The sequence below is a fragment of the Heterodontus francisci genome, chromosome 30, assembly GCF_036365525.1.
Source record: "Heterodontus francisci isolate sHetFra1 chromosome 30, sHetFra1.hap1, whole genome shotgun sequence".
Taxonomy (NCBI): Eukaryota; Metazoa; Chordata; class Chondrichthyes; order Heterodontiformes; family Heterodontidae; genus Heterodontus; species Heterodontus francisci.
In genome coordinates, this window is record NC_090400.1 from 64,283,605 (window position 1) to 64,304,553 (window position 20,949).

The following is a 20,949-nucleotide window of genomic DNA, read 5'->3' on the forward strand; positions in this document are numbered from 1 at the left end:
CCTTCATCTAGAGGTTTGAACATCGTGTCCCTCCGGACCCAGTCCATTTTTCATCTCCAGATAAAGCGGAAAATGGCTTGGGTGACCGCCATGGCACAGGAGTGGGGTATGGGCCAGACCTGGGTCACATACAGCAACAACGTGATCGCCTTGCACCTGATAACCAGGTTCTTACCCACAATGGACAGAGAACGCTGCTCCCACATGCTCAGTTTATAGTGTAACATGGCTACACACTCCTTCCAGGTTTTGGCGCACACCCCTGCCCCTCTGAACCATATCCCTAGCACCTTCAGGTAGTCTGACCTGACAGTGAAGGGGACAAGGGATTGGTCGGCCGAGTTCCCAAAGAACATGGCCTCATTCTCGCCGTGGTTAACTTTGGCTTCCGAGGCCAGTTCGAACTGCTCGCAGAGGCTCATCAGTCTGCGAATGGACAGCGGATCCGAGCAGAAGACGGCGATGTCATCCATGTACAGGGAAGCTTTGACCCGAGTGCTTCCGCTGCCTGGGATCGTCACTCCTCTTATGCCCGCGTTCTTCCTAATGTACTCAGCAAAAGGTTCAATGCAGCAAATAAACAAGGCAGGAGAGACAGAACAGCCCTGTCTGACTCCAGATTTGATCGGGAAACTTTCTGATTCCCACCCATGTTTATGTAGAGCAGTTTGATCCAATTGCAGATTCCCTCCCCAAACCTCATTTTGGAGAGCATGTCAATTATGTATGTGTGCAATATCCTGTCAAAAGCCTTCTCCTGGTCCAAGCTGATGAGGCAGGTATCCAGCTCCCTGTCCTGTACATAGGCGATCGTATCCCCGAGTAGCGCGAGGCTATCAGAGATCTTCCTGCCGGGTACAGTACAGGTCGAATCACCAACTCCAGAGCAGACTTGACCTGATTGGTGATGACATTGGACAGAATCTTGTAGTCAACATTAAGCAGTGAGATGGGCTGCCAATTTCTGATTTCCGCCCTCTGACCCTTCCGCTTGTAGATGAGGGTGATGATGCCTTTCCTCATGGATTCTGACATGCTGCCGGCCAGAAGCATACCCTCGTACACTTCCAGCAGGTCTGGGCCGATCCAGTCCCACAGAGCCGAATACAACTCCTCAGATACTGAAGCAGTCCGTGTAGAAATGCAGCAAGACTTGGACAATATCCAGGCTTGGGCTGAGAAGTGGCAAGTAACATTCGCGCCACACAAGTGCCGGGCAATGACCATCTCCAACAAGAGAGAATCGAACCATCACCCCTTGACATTCAATGGCATTACCATTGCTGAATCCCCCACTATCAACATTCTAGAGGCTACCATTGACCAGAAACTGAACTGGAGTAGCCATATAAATACCGTGGCTACAGAGCAGGTCAGAGGCTAGGAATCCTGCGGCAAGTAACTCACCGCCTGACTCCCCAAACCTGTCCACCATCTACAAGGCACAAGTCAGGGGTGTGATGGAATACTCTCCACTTGCCTGGATGGGTGCAGCTCCAACAACACTCAAGAAGCTCGACACCATCCAGGACAAAGCAGCCCGTTTGATTGGCACCCCATCTACAAACATTCACTCCCTCCACCACTGACGCACAGTGGCAGCAGTGTGTACCATCTACAAGATGCACTGCAGCAATGCTCCTTAGACAGCACCTTCCAAACCCGCGACCTCCACCAACTAGAAGGACAAGGGCAGCAAATGTATGGGAACACCACCAGCTGCAAGTTCCCCTCCAAGTCACACACCATCCTGGCTTGGAACTATATCGCCATTCCTTCACTGTCGCTGGGTCAAAATCCTGGAACTCCCTTCCTAACAGCACTGTGGGTGTACCTACCTCACATGGCCTACAGCAGTTCAAGGCAGCAGCTCACCACCACCTTCTCAAGGGAAATTAGGGATGGGCAATAAATGCTGGCCTGGCCAGTGATGCCCACATCCCATGAATGAATTAAAAAAAAACTCAACAGGTAAGCTGTTGCTTCCGGGAGTTTTACTCGTCTTGAAGTACCTGATGGCTTTTGTTAGCTCGTCCAGAGTTAGCAGTTTGTCCAGACTCCCCCGCGTGCTGTCATGTAAGACCTCTGTGATAGATGACAGGAGGCCGTGCTGTCCGTGGGCTTCACATCGTACAGCCCAGCATAAAAGGATTTGCTGATCCTTAGTATGTCAGACTGCGATGATGTTACCGAGCCATCCTCTTCCTTCAGGCTTCTGATCACAGAGCTCTCTCCGTGTACCTTTTGGAAGAAGAAACGCGAGCATGTCTCATCCTGCTCAACGGAGCGAGGCCTGCTGGCTCTTCACCTCTTGGAGATCTTCCATGACCTCGACTCCCATCAACTGCAGTAGGAGCAGATTTTGCATTCTTTTCTGGAGTCGGGACATTTCCCTCTGTCTCTCTTTTGCCCTCTGAACACCTTTGAGGATGAAGAACCTCTTGATGTTCGCCTTGATTGCTTCCCACCAGTGCACTGGAGACTCAAAGAGGGGTTTCATGGTTCTCCAACCTTTGTAATCCCTTTTGAGTTCCTCAGTGTTCTCTGGGGTTAGCAGTGTAACATTCAGCTTCCATGTCCCCCTGCCAACCCACTGGTCATCCTGTAAGTGACAGTCAGCCAGTAAGAGGCAGTGGTCAGAGAAGAACACCGACTTGACGTCGGTGGATCTGACCATAAAAGCACGGGACACAAGTTTGCTGACGACGTCGTGCAGCTTGGCATCTTTTACTGTTTCCATTAGGAATCTGGATGTAGCGTCCAGTTTGCTGTCATCACTGACGATTGTCCAGCTGCATCAATGATGCAGTTGAAGTCACTGCTAAGAATGACTGGCCTGCATGTCGCCAGCAGCAGTGGGAGCTGCTGGAGGATGGTCAGTCGTCCGCTGCATTGAGCTGGAGTGTACATGTTGATTACATGGAGCAGAGCATTGTTGTACATTACATCTGCTACGAGGAGGAGACCACCCACCACCTCCTTAACTTTGGAGATGGTGAAGTTGCGTCCCTGCAGCAGAATACCCAGGCTGTAGGAACGGGAATCATTTCGCCCTGACCAGATCGATGGCCCATGGGACCACCATCGCAACTATTCCCTCCAGGTGCGGAGGTGCGAGATAGTCCAAGGTCGAAACACATCGCGTAGTGGATTTAACGCTACGCATGTTAATCAAAGCAATCATTATACCCATTTTAAAATTGGGTGTTGCCTACCACACCAGGTGTCCTTGCTAGTCCCAGTCCTTCGGTATGTTCCTGCATACCCATGGTGTGCACAAGCTGTTTCACGTTCGTTGGGCTCAGAAACCCTCCTGGTTACTCATAGGAGTTTTGTTCTGCTGGGGTGACATCGGGGGGAGGGGGGTGGTTCTTGTAGGCAGCAAGGTTTGGGCTGTCCTCCGCTGGTGGTGTCTTTCCCCTCTGTCCCTCCTCGAAGACATCACTGCTCCCGGCTTTCTGGAGCTGGGGTGCGCCAGATGCTTCGCTGTTCTCAGTCTCCCGGAGCTGGGATGCACTGGGCATCTCGCTGGGTTCGGCGCTTTTCAGTTAGAGCGCACTGGGCCCGTCACAGCTTCCAGTGCCCTGGGGCTCGGGGGCTTGCTCTTTCAGCTCCTTTGAGTTCTGCCGCTTTTTTTGCAGGTGCCGTCTTTCCTGTCCTTCCTCGTCCAATGAGGAGGAACTGCTGTAGTCTGTCTCAGACGGTAGCCTCCTCTTGCCACTGGTTTGGGTAGTGACCTGTTCCTTTTCTGGAGGCTTCTTTGTGGTTTACCTTTGTACCACTTACCACTGACCAGTTTGTCCATCTGCTGCCTCCCCCTTCATTGATTCTGTCTGTAGAGGAGTGGTTTCCAGGCACAGGATATGTGTTGATTCGCTGGTTGCAGCTGCCTCCCCTTTCTTCTCCTTCTCAGGTAGACTCTCCTCGCTGCGGGGAGGATTGCTCGTCTCCCTCCCAACACCAGACGCATTTACCGTTCCTTCTCCCGACCTTTCCTTGGACCATGCCACCTGTGCATAACTGAGGCAGTGTTTGGGGCACGTTTTGTAGAGGTGGCCTGCTCCATCGTACAGGTTGCAGCACTTACTCTGTTTACAGTCCTTGGTCTGATGGCCTTACTTCTTGCAGACGACTGTGTTGCAGTTGGCCGCCATATGACCAGATTTGCTGCAGCTATGACAAACCCTGGGCTGCCCCGCATAGACCAAGAAGCCTCGACTTCCCCAGATAGCGAAGCTGGAGGGGGGGATGAATGATGGCTCCGTTGGCATCGACCTTCAAGGTCCTTGACATCAGCACTTCTGCGGGCCCCCTCGACGTACCTGGCGAGGAAGGGGAGTACATCCATGACAGGAATATGGGGGTTGTAGAGGTGGATTGTCACCATCTGGACAGCAGCGTGAAGAGTGGCTCCACTGTGAGGATCGACTCCTCCCCCTCTCCTTGAACACCTTCAGGAACTTGATGTATCCCGCCACATTCTTGAAAGTCGAGTCGAAATATCCACTGCTGGGGAAGTCCTGCAAGCAGAAGATATCTGCAGCTTGGAATCCACAGCAATCAATAAGGATTTTCTTAATGAAGAAGGTGCGGTCAATCGGTGCACCTCCTTTATTATCCTTCACCACCACCCGAATGGTGTTACCACTCCCTGGCCTGAAGCTTTAGAATTGGTTGCAGTCATTTTACTCAAAACATACTGGAACAGGATCAAAGGCCACTGATCATGGTCTCTCCCCTGCCAGGTAAGCCTGCTCTGCTCACTGAAGGCTGGTACAGGCCTTTGTGACTGTATTCTCCTCTGTTCTGCAATATCTTTCCTTCAGGTCCCTGCACCGCATCTTAGTCAAGATGGGGAAGCAGTTGCGGGTGCAGGAGGGTTCAGTTGGTCTCAGTACCCTTCCTGGTCTGGAGAGGGGAGTGGGGCGGAGTGGGGCGGGGTGGGGATATCTGCTAGTATCCTGTTCCTGTATCACTGTTTAGTGACCTTTGTTGGAAAGTTCAAGTGTGTGGATAGGACTGGTCCTGTCTGTGGTGATTTCCACAGACAGAGCCATCCACTACACAGAATCATCACTTGGGTAAGGTGCTGAAAAGCAAACAGCAACAAGATACCATACGTTTCAGCGCAGCAGTTTTGTAGTTGCCATGCAATGACACATCTTTGAAGGAAGATAAACATTTGAAACAAAGGAAGACACATGGCTATGGGGAGAAAACAGGGCAGTGGGATTAGTTTGGGGATTGATATAGGGCTATGGGGAGATAGCGAGGCAGTGGGATTAGTTTGGGATTGATATAAGGCTACAGGGAGAGAGTGGGGCAGTGGGATTAGTTTGGGGATTGATACAGGGCTACAGGGAGGGAGTGGGGCAGTGGGATTAGTTTGGGGATAGATACAGGGCTACAGGGAGGGAGTGGGGCACTGGGATTAGTGCAGGGCTGTGGGTAAGAGAGTGGGGTAATGGGATTAGTTTGGAATTGATACAGAGCTATGGGGAGAGAGTGGGGCAGTGGGGTTCGTTTGGGATTGATATAAGGCTACAGGGAGAGAGTGGGGCAGTGGGATTAGTTTGGGGATTGATACAGGGCTACGGGGAGGGAGTGGGGCACTGGGATTAGTTTGGGGATTGATGCAGGGCTACAGGGAGGGAGTGGGGCAGTGGGATTAGTTTGGGGATTGATACAGGGCTACAGGGAGGGAGTGGGGCAGTGGGATTAGTTTGGGATTGATATAAGGCTACAGGGAGAGAGTGGGGCAGTGGGATTAGTTTGGGGATTGATACAGGGCTACGGGGAGGGAGTGGGGCACTGGGATTAGTTTGGGGATTGATGCAGGGCTACAGGGAGGGAGTGGGGCAGTGGGATTAGTTTGGGGATTGATACAGGGCTACAGAGAGGGAGTGGGGCACTGGGATTAGTACAGGGCTGTGGGTAAGAGAGTGGGGTAGTGGGATTAGTTTGGAATTGATACAGAGCTATGGGGAGAGAGTGGGGCAGTGGGGTTCGTTTGGGATTGATACAGGGCTACAGGGACAGAGTGGGCAGTGGGGTTTGTTTGGGATTGATACAGGGCTACAGGGACAGAGTGGGGTACTGAGATTAGTTTGGGATTGATACAGGACTGTGGGGAGACAGCTGGGCAGTGGCTTTAGTTTGGGATTGATACAGGGCAGTGGAGTGAGAGCAGGGCAGTGGGATTAGTTTTGGGATTGATACAGGGTTATAGAGTGACAGCAGGGCAGTGGCTTTAGTTTGGGATTGATACAGGGCTATAGGGGGGCAGTGGGATTAGTTTGGGATTGATACAGGATAATGGAGTGAGAGCAACGCAATGTGATTAGCTTGGGATTGATACAGCGCTATAGGGAGAGAGTGGTACAGTGAGTTTATTTTGGGATTTCTTTTTATTTGTTTGGGGGATGCAGCGTCGATCCCTAATTGCCCTTGAGAAGGTGGTGGTGAACTGCCTTCTTGAACTGCTGCAGTCGTTGGGGTGTATGTACACCCACAGTGCTGTTAAGAACATTTGGACTGCTGTTGCAATGAGAGCTTAGGGATTCATTACAGTGATCCCTCACCCTTTTCTCTAATGCCACAACTATGCTTGTAGTCTTCTTATGTTTAATATTAGGTTATTGGAAACTCTCACGAGAGTAGGGGGCCAAGGAATTCCTTCATCAGCATGTACTGCAAAAGTAACAGTCTAGCTGTCAGTACAGGGAGTTCCCATCACACAATGTAGGGGGGGGGAGCCGAAGGCATTGCACAACTCAAGTGGTAAAGAAGGAAAGCAGAACAAGAACCTCTCCTTATGCTGGCACGCTGATCTCGCACCTGTAATGGTTGGTGAATTCAAGCTGTGCGAGCTAGCCAATATCTGTCTTCACAGCAGGCTGCAGCAGCCAGAAGCGGAACAAAACCGGGACTGAGAATAAATGAAATTAAATTTTTTTAAAAATCTTCAGCCTCCAAAGGGTTAAGTATTTCAGGCAGCTGGGTTGAAACAACGCCAGCAAGAGATACTGCTTCAGGAAACCAGAATCTTTAGCAACCGCTGTACCATAGCAACGCAGAGCGACCCAGAGCAGGCTGCGTTCTTATGCTAATTTTAATTATCTGTGGCTGCTGAAATACAGATGCTGAACTCTGACCTACAAAATGGGGGAGAATATTGTTGATCATAAATTTACTATGGTATCAGAGAAAAGCTCACGTCAGATATACAGACAGAGATCTGACATGAAGTGGGTGGGGGGGTGGGGTTTGGGGGAGGGTGGGTGTTAACAGTCTCTATGAACTGAGGAGAGAGGTCACATTGGGAGGAACTGATCACTTTGCTCTGAGGCAGCCTTTGAAAACAGCAATCCGCAGACAGGCAACCCAACTAACCCAGCCACTCTTGCAGTGCAGTGCGCCAGGCTGACAAGCTACACCAAGGTAGGCAGATTCAGGATCCTGACACGGTGAGTTCTGAAATTCTGCTAGGTGTATTTGGGAGGCACTGATTATAGCTGAGGCTTTTTTTTTAGCAAGAGAGGAGGAGAACAATTAAGGACCAGTTTAACCAACATGAGCTTTACACACCATCCAGCTGCCATGACATTTTAAAAGAAATTAAACATACATCCAAACCCCTGGACTGTGAATGACAGGCTATTCCACTGTTGGGGCAACATCGCATTCTCACACCTGCACTTTCCAGTAGGAACAATGGGTGATTTTCCTAATGCCAATTGCAGTGCTCTAACCTGTTGCCCTGGTCCAGTTCTTGCTTCCAACAGTTATCCCATTGGCCTCCCTGTTGGGAAACACACGTAGATCTCATGTTAGGACAGAATCGAGCTTGGCTGAGCAGGAGCTGGCTAGTCAGTACAATGATCTTTTGAAATCTTTGTAGAGATGTTTATCTCACCTTATACTGGATGAGATGAGATTCTGAAGTACAAATAGGTGCTGGTGCAGCCCTAATACACAGCACCATCAAATGAGAGAAGGCAGGTTGACACCCACCATCCCCACAAGCAATTTCTCACCTTAAGTTGAAATGTCAAGAGACAACACTAAAAACGTTTTCTCAGCACTACAATAGCAAGAGTTATTATTGAGAACACTAACAATACCCCACCTTTAATGTAGTGTTACGATTGAGGTGGTAGGAGTGCACTGTCTTTTCTAGTTCCACTTCTTCACAGGTCACAACATATATTTAAATGGTTACCCAGTTACCGATATGGTCAATCATAGACTCTACTCTTTATCCCCGAATATAATACATCAACCAAGTTTCTTTAATAAATAACAAGACCTATCCAGAAATGAAGCAAAGCATTAACACATAGATTGAAATATGAAAGTTCCCTTTTTACCTTGGCCCCAAATATACCCACCGGTTAACCGAAAAATAAACAGATTTTCTCTGTAGAGCTCTTCTACAAATAAAACAAACAAAAAAAATACTTTAGCCAAATACTCGTTAATTCTTGAAGACAACAGATGAGACATGTTGTGTTTGAAAATGGAATTCGGTCTGCCAGCCGAGTACACGTAGACGGGTCACTGGGATCTTTTCTGGAGTAGTTCTTTTCAGGCGGCATCGAGAATTAATTTGGCAAGCTTTCCAGGAGCTCCTCAGGAGAAACTTGGCATTTCACAGACACAAGAGGAAGGAGGCAAGATGGGTGTTTCTCTCATGGCAGGCTGATCTCCAACTGCTTTTAAACACAGTCTACACCTCAAATTAACCAAAATTATATGTCAGAAGCAAAACCCCAAACAGCAAGTCAGAACCTCCTGACCCTCATAAAGCTTGTCATGTCACTTCTCTGTAAACATCTCCCCCAAGTCATCAAGGATTCTGTTGTTTACTGAGCTTAAGGCATGTGACTTCCAGTAAAGATTGTTTTCAAACAAGACCTCATGTCTCCTTACGGTGACCTCTTTTAAAAAACAAAGTCCAACATCTATGGAATTACTTCAGTTCTCCAATGAATCCATTTCCACAATTCTAACACACGAATCCTCAAAAAATAATTTAAAAAAAAGAAACACCTTCATAACAGTAGTAAAAGATCTCAAAGTGTTTTACAGGAGCACAATCGGACAGAAATTTAACACTGAGCCAAGGGAGAGACATTGGCTGGAATTAACACCCCCCTCCCCCACAAGGAGTGGGCTCGGTGGTATAAAATTTTATGGGATGTTGGGGGGGGTGGGGGGGTGGTGGGCTGTAGGTGGAGAGGGGGTGTGCCGTGCCCAATGCTTACCCCCCACCCAGCAGCTATCTTACAAGTGGCGGGGGAGGTAGCAAATGGACTGCCCTCCCCAGGCCAACTGAAGCCCATAAGTTGCCAATTAAAGGCCGGTACCCACTGCTGCTGGTAAAACAGGCACTTCAGCATCTGAGGAGGTCACCCAGTCATACCTGGCAGCCTTCTTGCGGGATGAGGGGATGAACACAAGAAATAGGAGCAAAAGCAGACCATATCGACCATCGAGCCTGCTCCGCCATTCAATACGATCATGGCTGATCTTGGGCAACAATTCCACTTTCCTGCCCGCTCCCCATATCCCTTGATTCCCTGCAATACCAAAAATCTATCTATGGGGCGCCCTGTGCCCCATGCAGACCCCCCCCTAGCAGCACAGGCCCCCCCCACTAAAACTACACCACCCTCCTCAGCCCTGCCCTCTGACCCACTCCCTCTTGCCAGGGCCTAGCCGATTGTCCCTGGTGAGGCCCGAACCGCACTTAGCTTTTTGAAAGCAATGTCCATCGTCTTCTGCTTGCTGGGTGCAGTCCCGGCAGTGGCTACCACTCCTGGTGACACTGCTGGGATTGAACAGCTGCCAGCCCTCTGATTGGTCGGCAGTTCTTGGAGGCGAGACTTCCTGTCTCAAAGGGGCGAACGTCCCGACCGAGGCCAATAAAGTGCCTGAGCCATGCAAAATAGTAGCATGGCTTCCAGGCCCGGCAGAGACTGGCTCGCCTCTGGCTTTTCAGCCAGTGGGCGGAGCTACCTCCTCAACGCTAAATTTTGGCCATTAGTATAGGTGACCAAAGACTCAGTCAAAGAGGTAGGTTTTAAGGAGTGTCATAAAGGAAGACAGAGAGGAGGAGAGATTTAGGGAGGGAATTCCAGAGTTTAGGGACTAGTTTCTGAGGGCTTGGCCGCTAATGGTTTGGCAAAGTGGAGGATACACAAGAGGCCAGAGTTGGAGGAATACAGAAATCGCAGAGGATTTGTTGGGCTGGAGGAGATTACAGAGATAGAAAGGCGCGAGGTTGTAGTGGGATTTGAACATGAGGCTGAGAATATTAAAATCGAGACATTGCTAGACTGGGAGTCAGCGAGCACAGGGGTGATGGGTGAATGGAATTTGGTATGAATTAGGATGTGGCAGCAAAGTTTTGGATGTACTGTGGAGGGTGGAACGTGGGGCAATGGCCTGGAGAGCATTGGAATAGTCCAATATTGAGGTAACAAAAGCACAAGTGAGGATGAGCAAAAGGGTGAGAACAATTACCATGTTTATTTACAACTGGGAGTAAATTAACTCATTCAATGGAACACAAGATGTTCTAAGAACCCAAATTTAATTGTTTAAAACATGGAAACAAGTCATTGTAGGCAAGTCGTAACTGAGGGGAAAATGGTTGATGTACTTCAGAGCACCAATTTTATGTTTGTAAAATGATACCATTGCAACAGTTCTGTAACCACAGCAATGCCAGACTGCAGAATATCAGTCAGATTTGTGACTGCTAATGAGACCTGATAGAGGCATTGACTGGAAACTTAAATCTGCCTTTCTCTTTCAAGTTGTTTCTGGGCACTTCCAGCACCTTGTTTTTAATTTACAATTCCATTTGTGAAGTTGTGAAATGAAGTGATGCAGATAGTTAACTCACAGCTCCTGTGAAACCTGTCGCAATGGTGCCCAGGTCCCCATGTATTTGAGGCGCAGTGTCTGCAGATCACACATTAGACTTTTCAGCCAGCTCAGAGTCCATTGAACTGGAGTGGAAGCAAGTCATCCTCAATGCCCAGGGACTGCCGAAGAAGAGACTTCAGGCACGGGTCCACATACACATAGTAGCTGGGTAGATGGTCATGGTGATGACGGTAGTTATTAGCAAGCACTATTCCCACGTTTGTTCATTTGACACAGACGTGCAAGAAGCTCCCGGCATGGCTGCAACTAAAGACTCTGTCACAGCTGCTCAACAGCTGTAGACTCTATACCCACTGGCAGGGTGAATGGCTCTGGGTGGCTGGCCACCTTCTTCTTCTTAGGCAGTCCCTCAGGAACGAGGATGACTTTCTTCCACTCCAGGGTTGTGGTCCTTAGGTGACTGAACAGTCCAATTCTAGATCTGCACACTCTTCAACAGGTGAGGCAGGTGGTGTTTAATGAGGCGAGTGAATGGGATGCTCGAATTTCCAAACGTTTCTTCCACTGTTTGCACTTAGTCGCTGCCTGGACGTTATTCGAACTGGCTGGCACCTTTGCGGATGCTGCTTCTCCATTTAGGGCAGTCCCGGGCAAGAGATTCCTATGAATCCGTGCAGATGTCACATTTTTCAGCGAGGCTTTAAGGACATCCTTGCAGCATTTCCTCTGCCTTCCTAGTATTCTCTTGCCGTGATGGAGCTCGGAGTAGAAAACTTGTTTTGGGGGTCTTGTGTCAGGCATGTGGACGATGTGGCCCGTCCAGCGTAACTAACTAGCTATGACCAGTGTCTTGATACTGGGGATGTTGGCCTGAGAGAAGACCCTGATATTGGAGCACCTGCCCTGCCACTGAATTTCCAGGATCTTGTGGAGGCACCGCTGGTGATCTCTCTCCAGTGCTTTGAGATGTCTGCGAAAGAGTATCCATGTTTCTGACACATACAGGATGGCTGGCCACATTTCCAATCACAGGTGACTCTAACCCTGTATCATTCATATACACACTTTATCAATGAAATTACTTGGGCTGCTTATGAAACTGATGAACATGTTCTATGAACATTTTAATTTCCCAAGATTACAGCCAATGTGCAGCTGAGGGGAAGTGTGCCGAAGGCAGGCTCAGATTACGGTTGATTTATATACATTACTGGCCTGAAACCACAGAGATGAAAAAAGCACAGGGTCGGTAGAGTTCACACAGTAATGCTAAGCAGCACTCAGCTGCCATGCCTGATAAGGCAACAGAGACTCAATGGGTTCATGTCCTATTTTTTAGATGCACTGCCCATCCCCCACAGAATGTGCAAACTCTTCGTACACATGGACCAAGTCAAACCTGTGTCATATATTGTCTCACTGGGTTACTATTTACAAATAACAAAGAAAATTACAGCACAGGAACAGGCCCTTCGGCCCTCCAAGCCTGCGCCGATCCAGATCCTCTATCTAAACATGTCGCCTATTTTCTCAGGGTCTGTATCTCTTTTCTTCCTGCCCATTCATGTATCTGTCTCGATACATCTTAAAAGACGCCATCGTGCCCGCATCTACCACCTCCGCTGGCAACGCGTTCCAGGCACCCACCACCCTCTGCGTAAAGAACTTTCCACACATATCCCCCCTAAACTTTTCCCCTTTCACTTTGAACTCGTGTCCTCTAGTAATTGAATCCCCCACTCTGGGAAAAAGCCTCTTGCTATCCACCCTGTCTATACCTCTCATGATTTTGTACACCTCAATCAGGTCCCCCCTCAACCTCCGTCTTTCTAATGAAAATAATCCTAATCTACTCAACCTCTCTTCATAGCTAGCGCCCTCCATACCAGGCAACATCCTGGTGAACCTCCTCTGCACCCTCTCCAAAGCATCCACATCCTTTTGGTAATGTGGCGACCAGAACTGCACGCAGTATTCCAAATGTGGCCGAACCAAAGTCCTATACAACTGTAACATGACCTGCCAACTCTTGTACTCAATACCCCGTCCGATGAAGGAAAGCATGCCGTATGCCTTCTTGACCACTCTATTTACCTGCGTTGCCACCTTCAGGGAACAGTGGACCTGAACACCCAAATCTCTCTGGACATCAATTTTCCCCAGGACTTTTCCATTTACTGTATAGTTCACTCTTGAATTGGATCTTCCAAAATGCATCACCTCGCATTTGCCCTGATTGAACTCCATCTGCCATTTCTCTGCCCAACTCTCCAATCTATCTATATTCTGCTGTATTCTCTGACAGTCCCCTTCACTATCTGCTACTCCACCAATCTTAGTGTCGTCTGCAAACTTGCTAATCAGTCCACCTATACTTTCCTCCAAATCATTAATGTATATCACAAACAACAGTGGTCCCAGCACGGATCCCTGTGGAACACCACTGGTCACACGTCTCCATTTTGAGAAACTCCCTTCTACTGCTACTCTCTGTCTCCTGTTGCCCAGCCAGTTCTTTATCCATCTAGCTAATACACCTTGGACCCCATGCGCCTTCACTTTCTCCATCAGCCTGCCATGGGGAACCTTATCAAACGCCTTACTGAAGTCCATGTATATGACATCGACAGCCCTTCCCTCATCAATCAACTTTGTCACTTCCTCAAAGAATTCTATTAAGTTGGTAAGACATGACCTTCCCTGCACAAAACCATGTTGCCTATCACTGATAAGCCCATTTTCTTCCAAATGGGAATAGATCCTATCCCTCAGTATCTTCTCCAGCAGCTTCCCTACCACTGACGTCAGGCTCACCGGTCTATAATTACCTGGATTATCCCTGCTACCCTTCTTAAACAAGGGGACAACATTAACAATTCTCCAGTCCTCCGGGACCTCACCCGTGTTTAAGGATGCTGCAAAGATATCTGTTAAGGCCCCAGCTAATTCCTCTCTCGCTTCCCTCAGAAACCTGGGATAGATCCCATCCGGACCTGGGGTCTTGTCCACCTAAATGCCCTTTGGAATACCCAACACTTCCTCCCTCCTTATGCTGACTTGACCTAGAGTAATCAAACATCTGTTCCTAACCTCAACATCCGTCATGTCCCTCTCCTCGGTGAATACCGATGCAAAGTACACGTTTAGAATCTCACCCATTTTCTCTGACTCCAAGCATAACATTCTTCCTTTGTCCTTTAGTGGGCCAATCCTTTCTCTAGTTACCCTCTTTCTCCTTATATATGAATAAAAGGCTTTGGGATTTTCTTTAACCCTGTTTGCTAAAGATATTTCATGACCCCTTTTAGCCCTCTTAATTCCTCGTTTCAGATTGGTCCTACATTCCCGATATTCTTTCAAAGCTTCGTCTTTCATCAGCCGCCTAGACCTTATGTATGCTTCCTTTTTCCTCTTAGCTAGTCTCACAATTTCACCTGTCATCCATGGTTCCCTAATCTTGCCATTTCTATCCCTCATTTTCACAGGAACATGTCTCTCCTGAACGCTAATCAACCTCTCTTTAAAAGCCTCCCACATATCACATGTGGATTTACCTTCAAACAGCTGCTACCAATCTACATTCCCCAGCTCCTGCCGGATTTTGGTATAGTTGGCCTTCCCCCAATTTAGCACTCTTCCTTTAGGACCACTCTCGTGGATTTGGTGAATCCTTGGTCAGTCAAGCTAATTTTTTTTTTTAAACTGAGGATCCTTGTATGCAGGACATTACCCTTAAACTTTACTTCTTCTCCTCTCTTCAACCCCTTCCACCCCACCTTCTTGTTGCTTGACCCTTTGTCCAGTTCTCTTTACTCTAATTGTTTGAGGTGTTTACAGAATTGTGCCTCTGAAGCACCTTGGGATGTTTTACCACATTAAAGACGCTTTATAAATACAAGTTGTTGTTGCAAGTGGTATGAAGTTCTACTACCCAATTTCGACTGAACCCTTTGGTAGCACTTTCAGAAGCATTCATAAAGTCAGAGAGTTAAACAGCACAGAAACAGGCCCTTCGACCCTTCTTGTCCATTCCGCCCATCAAGCACCTATCTTACTCTAATCCCATTTTCCAGCACATGGCCCGTAGCCTTGTATGTTATGGCATTTCAAGTGCTCATCTAAATACTTCTTAAATGTGGTGTGGGTTCCTGCCTCCACCACCCCATCAGGCAGTGTGTTCCAGATTCCAACTACCCTCTGGGTGAAAATAATTTTCCTCAATCCCCTCTAAACTTCCTGCCTCTTAGCTTAAATCTATGCCATCTGGTTATTGACCCCTCCGCTAAGGGAAAAAGTTTCTTCCTACCTACCCTATCTATACCCTTCATAATTTTGTACACCTCAATCAGGTCCCCCCTCAGCCTTCTCTGCTCTAAGGAAAACAACCCGAGCCTATCCAGTCTCTCTTCATAGCTGAAATGCTCCAGCCCAGGCAACATCCTGGTGAATCTCCTCGGCACCCTCTCCAGTGCAATCACATCCTTCCTATAGTGTGGTGACCAGAACTGTACACAGTACTCCAACTGTGGCCTAACTAGTGTTTTATACAGCTCCATCATAACCTCCCTGCTCTTATATTCTGTGCCTCAGCTAATAAAGGCAAGCATCCCATATGCCTTCCTAACCACTTTATCTACCTGTGCTGCTGCCTTCAGTGATCGATGGACAAGTACACCAAGGTCCCTCTGCACTTCCTAGGGTCCAACCATCCATTGTATATTCCCTTGCCTTGTTAGTCCTCCCAAAATGCATCACCTCACATTTCTCAGGATTAAATTCCATTTGCCACTGCTCTGCCCATTTTACCAGCCCATCTACATCGTCCTGTAATCTAAGTCTTTCCTCCTCACTATTTACAACACCACCAATTTTCCTGTCATCTGTGAACTTACTGATCATACCTCCTATATTCACATCTAAATCATTAATGTACGCTACAAACAGCAAGGGTCCCAGCATCAATCCCTGTGGTACACCACAGGCTTCCAATCGCAAAAACAACCCTCGACTATCACCCTCTGCCTCCTGCCACTAAGCCAATTTTGGATCCAATTTGCCAAATTGCCCTGGATCCCATGGGCTCTTACCTTCTTGACCAATCTCCCATGCGGGACCTTATCAAAAGCCTTACTGAAGTCCATGTAGACTACATCAACTGCTTTACCCTCATCTACACATCTAGTCACCTCTTCAAAAAATTCAATCAAATTTGTTAGACATGATCTCCCACTGACAAAGCCATGCTGACTATCCTTGATTAATCCCTGCCAAGTGGAGATTAATCCTGTCCCTCAGAATTGTTTCCAATAGTTTCCCTACCACTGATGTTAGACTCACAGGCCTGTAATTACCTGGTTTATCCCCACTACACTTCTTGAATAATGGTACCACATTTGCTGTCCTCCAGTCCTCTGGCACCTCTCCTGTGGCAAGAGAGGATTTGAAAATTTGTGTCAGCGCCCGTGCAATCTCCTCCCTTGCCTCACATAGCAGCCTGGGTATATACCTCATCTGGGCCTGGGGATTTATCCACTTTTAAGCCTGCTAAAACTGCTAATACCTCCTCCCTTTCAATGCTAATTTGTTCAAGTATAGCACAACCCCCCTCCCTGATCTCTACACCTACATCGTCCTCCTCCATAGTGAACACAGATGAAAAGTAATCATTTAAAGCCTCACCTACATCCTCCGGCTCCACACACAGATTGCCACTTTGGTCCCTAATGGGCCCTACTCTTTCTCTGGTTATCCTCTTGCCCTGAATATACTTATAAAACGCCTTGAGATATTCCTTTATCTTGCCCGCCAATGTTTTTTCATGCCCCCTCTTCACTCTCCTAATTACTTTTTAAGTACCCCCTACACTTCCTATACTCCTCTGGGGCCTCCGCTGTTTGCAGCCCTCTCAATCTGCCATAAGCCTCCTTTTTTTTTCCTTATCCAATCCTCTATATCCCTTGACATTCAGGGTTCCCTGGACTTGTTGGTCCTACCCTTCACCTTTACGGGAACATGTTGGCTCTGAACTCTCACTATTTCCTTTTTGAATGACACCCACTGGTCTGATGTAGACTTTCCTACAAGTAGCTGCACCCAGTCCACTTTGGTCAGATCCTGTTTTATCATATTGAAATCGGCATTCCTCCAATTTGTCCTTTTCCATTACTACCTGAAATCCTACAGAGTTATGGTCATTCATAGCAACAAGTGGCCAATCAGATTAGGTCCAGTGGTACTTTGTCCATTAAAGAAAGTTTTAAAAGAAACCGCTTCAAGTCACCATTTTAAAAGGACATAAGGATAATTTGAAGTGTTTCTTTCGGACACAATTTTAAACCATCTTCTGTTTCAAGTGTAAATGTATGTTTAATTTTTTGGCTAATATTTGATGCATTAATTTAATTATTTATGTTTAGACTAATGTTAAGTATATTACATTTTCCTAGGCAATCATAGAAAATCATAGAAAGTTTAAGGCACAGAAAGAGGCCACTTGGCCCATCATGTCTGTGCTGGCCGAAAAACAATCCACCTGTTTTAATATATTTTTCCTGCGATCCTTTTTGGATCAGATCACAGAGGAAATGTTTATGAAATGAGAAGCAGCAGTCATTGCTCGCAAGACACTACATCCTACACCCAAACCTTGCCCCTCAAGTTATTCCTTGATAAAGTAGTGGTTATCGTCTAATCCAACACCTGAATCAGGCAGGTCCACAGTATAACAGGACACTGTTGATAACTGACCAACCATCCTAGCAAACCAATGGCACTGGATGGGTAGACTGATCATTACAGGCAAGATTGGGATCCATATAAACCTGCAAGTTTTTATATTTGTTCATTGATTGACGGGGAATATTCCATCATACTCCTGACTTGTGCTTTGCAGGTGGTTGAAAGGCTTTGGGAAGTCAAGGGATTAGTCACTCACTGCAGAATTCGCAGCCTCTGACTGCTCTTGTAGCTACAGTACTTAGGTGGCTGGTCCAGTTGAGTTTCTGGTCAATGACAACCTCCAGGATGTTGACGGTAGGGCATTCAACGACCATAATGCCATTGAATGTCAAGGAGAGGTACTTACAATTTGTTGTCAGAGATGGCCATTGCCTGGCACTTGTGCGACACAAACGTTACTTGCTACTTGTCAGCCCAAGCCTGAATGTTGTCCAGGTCTTGCTGCATGTGGGCACGGACTGCTTCAGTATCTGAGGAGTTGCCAATGGAACTAAACACTGCAATCACCACTTCTGACCTTATGATGGAGGGAAGGTCATTGATGAAGCAGCTGCAGATGGTTGGGCCGAGGACACTACCTTGTGGAATTTCTTAGCTCGGTCTACAGCATGCAGCTTCCGCTGTTTAGCATGCATACAGTCCTGCAATGTAGCTTCACCAGGTTAGCACCTCATTTTCAGGAATACCTGATGCAGCTTCTGGTATGCTCTCCTACACTCCTCATTGAAGGGGATGTTAATGCCTTGATGTTAGTGGTAGAGTGAAGGATATGTTGGACCATGAACTGGAGCCAATGGGAATCGGGGGAATCTCTCTGCTACTTGGAGTCATACCTAGTGCAAGGGAAGATGGTTGTGGTTGTTGGAGGCCAATCATCTCAGTTCCTGGACATCACTGCAGGAGTTTCTCAGGGTAGCGTCCTAGGACCAACCATCTTCAGTTGCTTCATAAGGTCCTTCCGTCCAACATAAGGTCAGAATTGGGGATGTTTGCTGATGATTGCACAATGTTCAGCACCATTCGCTACTCGTCAGATACTGAAGCAGTCCGTGTCCAGATGCAGCAAGACCTGGACAATATCCAAGCTTGGACTGATAAGTGGCAAGTAACATTCGTGCCAGGCAATGACCATCTCAAACAAGAGAGAATCTAACCATCTCCCGTTGATGTTCAATGACATTACCATCACTGAATCCTCCACTATTAACATCCTGGGGGTTTCAATTGACCAGAAACTGTAATGGACCAGCCACATAAATACTGTGGCTGCAAGAGCAGTCAGAGGTTGGGAATTCTGAGGCGAGTAACTCACCTCCTGACTCCCCAGTGCCTGTCCGCCATCTACAAGGCACAAGTTAGGAGTGTGGTGGAATACTCTCCACTTGCCTGGATGGGTGCAGCTCCACAACACTCAAGAAGCTCGACACCATCCAGGACAAAGCTGCCTGCTTGATTGACACCCCATCTACATTCAAAATTTACCCCCTTCACCGACGCACAGTGGCAGGAGTGTGTACCATCTACAAGATGCACTGCAGCAATGCACCAAGGCTCCTTCGACAGCACCTTCCAAACCTGCGACCTCTGCCATCTAGAAGGACAAGGGTAGCAGATGCATTAGAACACCCAATCTGCAAGTTCACTTCCAAGTCACACACCATCCTGACTTGGAACTATATTGCCATTGCTTCACTGTCGCTGGGTCAAAATCCTGGAATGCCCTTCCAAACAACACTGTCGGTGTACCTACCCCACATGGACTACAGCAGTTCAAGAAGGCAGCTCACCTCCACTTTCTCAAGGGAAATGAGGGATGGGCAATGAATGCTGGCCTGGCCAGTGATGCCCACATTAAAAGCCTGCTCAGGTCGGGAAAAAGAACCCGACCCGAACCCCTCCGATTTTGCCCCAAACCCAACCTGACTCGAGCCCGACCGTAACGCGACCCGACCATCCCTTTACTTACCTTCCGACTTGGAACCTCCAGGAAGCTGCAGCGTATGCATGATGACGTCACAGTGACGTCACTCACTCACTGCGCAGATTCAGTTTTGTTCTGGACTCCGAGCTCCGTTAAGTTTTTTAATTTCAATACTTACCAGCAGAGCACTTACTGGCCCAACCTGAGCCTGAACGCCGGATCCGGAAAAGGGGCACGACCCGACCTGAACCAGATACAGGTCGTCGGGTCCCGTCGGGTTCGGGTCAGGTAGCAGGGCTTTAGCCCACATCCCTTGAACAAATAAAAAAAAGTGGGAGTAGCTGAGTTGCTCTTCCAGAGCTGAATGGCCTCCTTCTGTGCTGTACCGTTCTATGATTCAACAACTGAGCAGGTCAGAGTTGGCAGGAGAAAACCCATGTCTCAGGATTACCAGCATTATATGCAGTGTGGGAACACATTTGCTGCTCCTATTTTCCTGCCAATTTTCTCACCACCTCATCATCTTGCTTCTTGTTGACAGTTCAAAAAACTCAAGACTTCATTCAAGTGGTTGTGCTGCATACTGTGAATGTCTAGTGACAGTAAGCTGTATATTCAACGATCGATGCATTGCACCCATTCCTCTTCTCACACGATGTGACAGCTAACTAGTTCTCCAATGTGGGCTGCTGCTTAGCAATGAGGAACGGAAACCCTGGTCAATTTTCCGACAGTAATCCAAGAGTTCTGAGTTAATTCTTGGAACATGGACATCGCAGACAAGGCCAGTATTTACTGTCCATTCTTAATTGCCCTGAGAAGATGGTGGTGCACCTTCTGATTGATAGACTTGGGGGCCTTGCTCAGCCACTTCAGAGTTGATGTGAGACTGGAGTTATATATAGGCAAAGACCAGGTAAGGATGGCAGATTTCTTCCCCTTAAAAGAGGGTTGTCCAACCTTTTCATGTGGGGGTCAGACTACAATTTTTGTCTTACATAGGGGTCCAGTGAGACAAATTTGGAAAGATCAAGGCATTAAAAAGTTATTCAACTCTGAATCAAAACAAATGTATATTTTTTGTGAAGAAGCTTTAAATGAGAAGTCTAATTTATTGACACTTTCTTGTCACCAGGTTGGACACTGATTTAATGAGATACCTGGCATTTCTTTGCTTGCACAAGTAAACAATGTCAGCCCGCACACTTGTAGCGATACGGAGTATTCCGGAACGATGTCCATCTGACAGGAGTGATCACTCTCTCTCTTTCTGTCTGTCCGTCATTTTCTCTCTCACCCTGTGTACCCCCTCTCTCAGTACCCACCTTTCTGTGTCGATCCCCCCCTCTGTGTTGTCCTCACTGTCTGTGTCGCCCCTCTCCCTTTTTATGCCT

At 47.7% G+C, this 20,949-nt stretch overlaps 1 protein-coding gene and 1 long non-coding RNA gene across 5 annotated transcripts in view; one reads left to right on the forward strand and one right to left on the reverse strand.

The window, feature by feature from the left end:
* The window catches only part of pigl (phosphatidylinositol glycan anchor biosynthesis, class L), a 181,448-nt gene that overhangs the window by 134,177 nt on the left and 26,322 nt on the right, over window positions 1-20,949 (reverse strand). The window lies entirely within an intron of this gene.
* LOC137346885 (uncharacterized) overlaps window positions 7,312-20,949 on the forward strand; it is a 28,366-nt gene continuing 14,728 nt past the window's right edge. Inside the window, exon 1 of the long non-coding RNA XR_010968813.1 lies at window positions 7,312-7,440. This is a non-coding gene — a long non-coding RNA (uncharacterized lncRNA). The remainder of the gene's footprint in view (window positions 7,441-20,949) is intronic.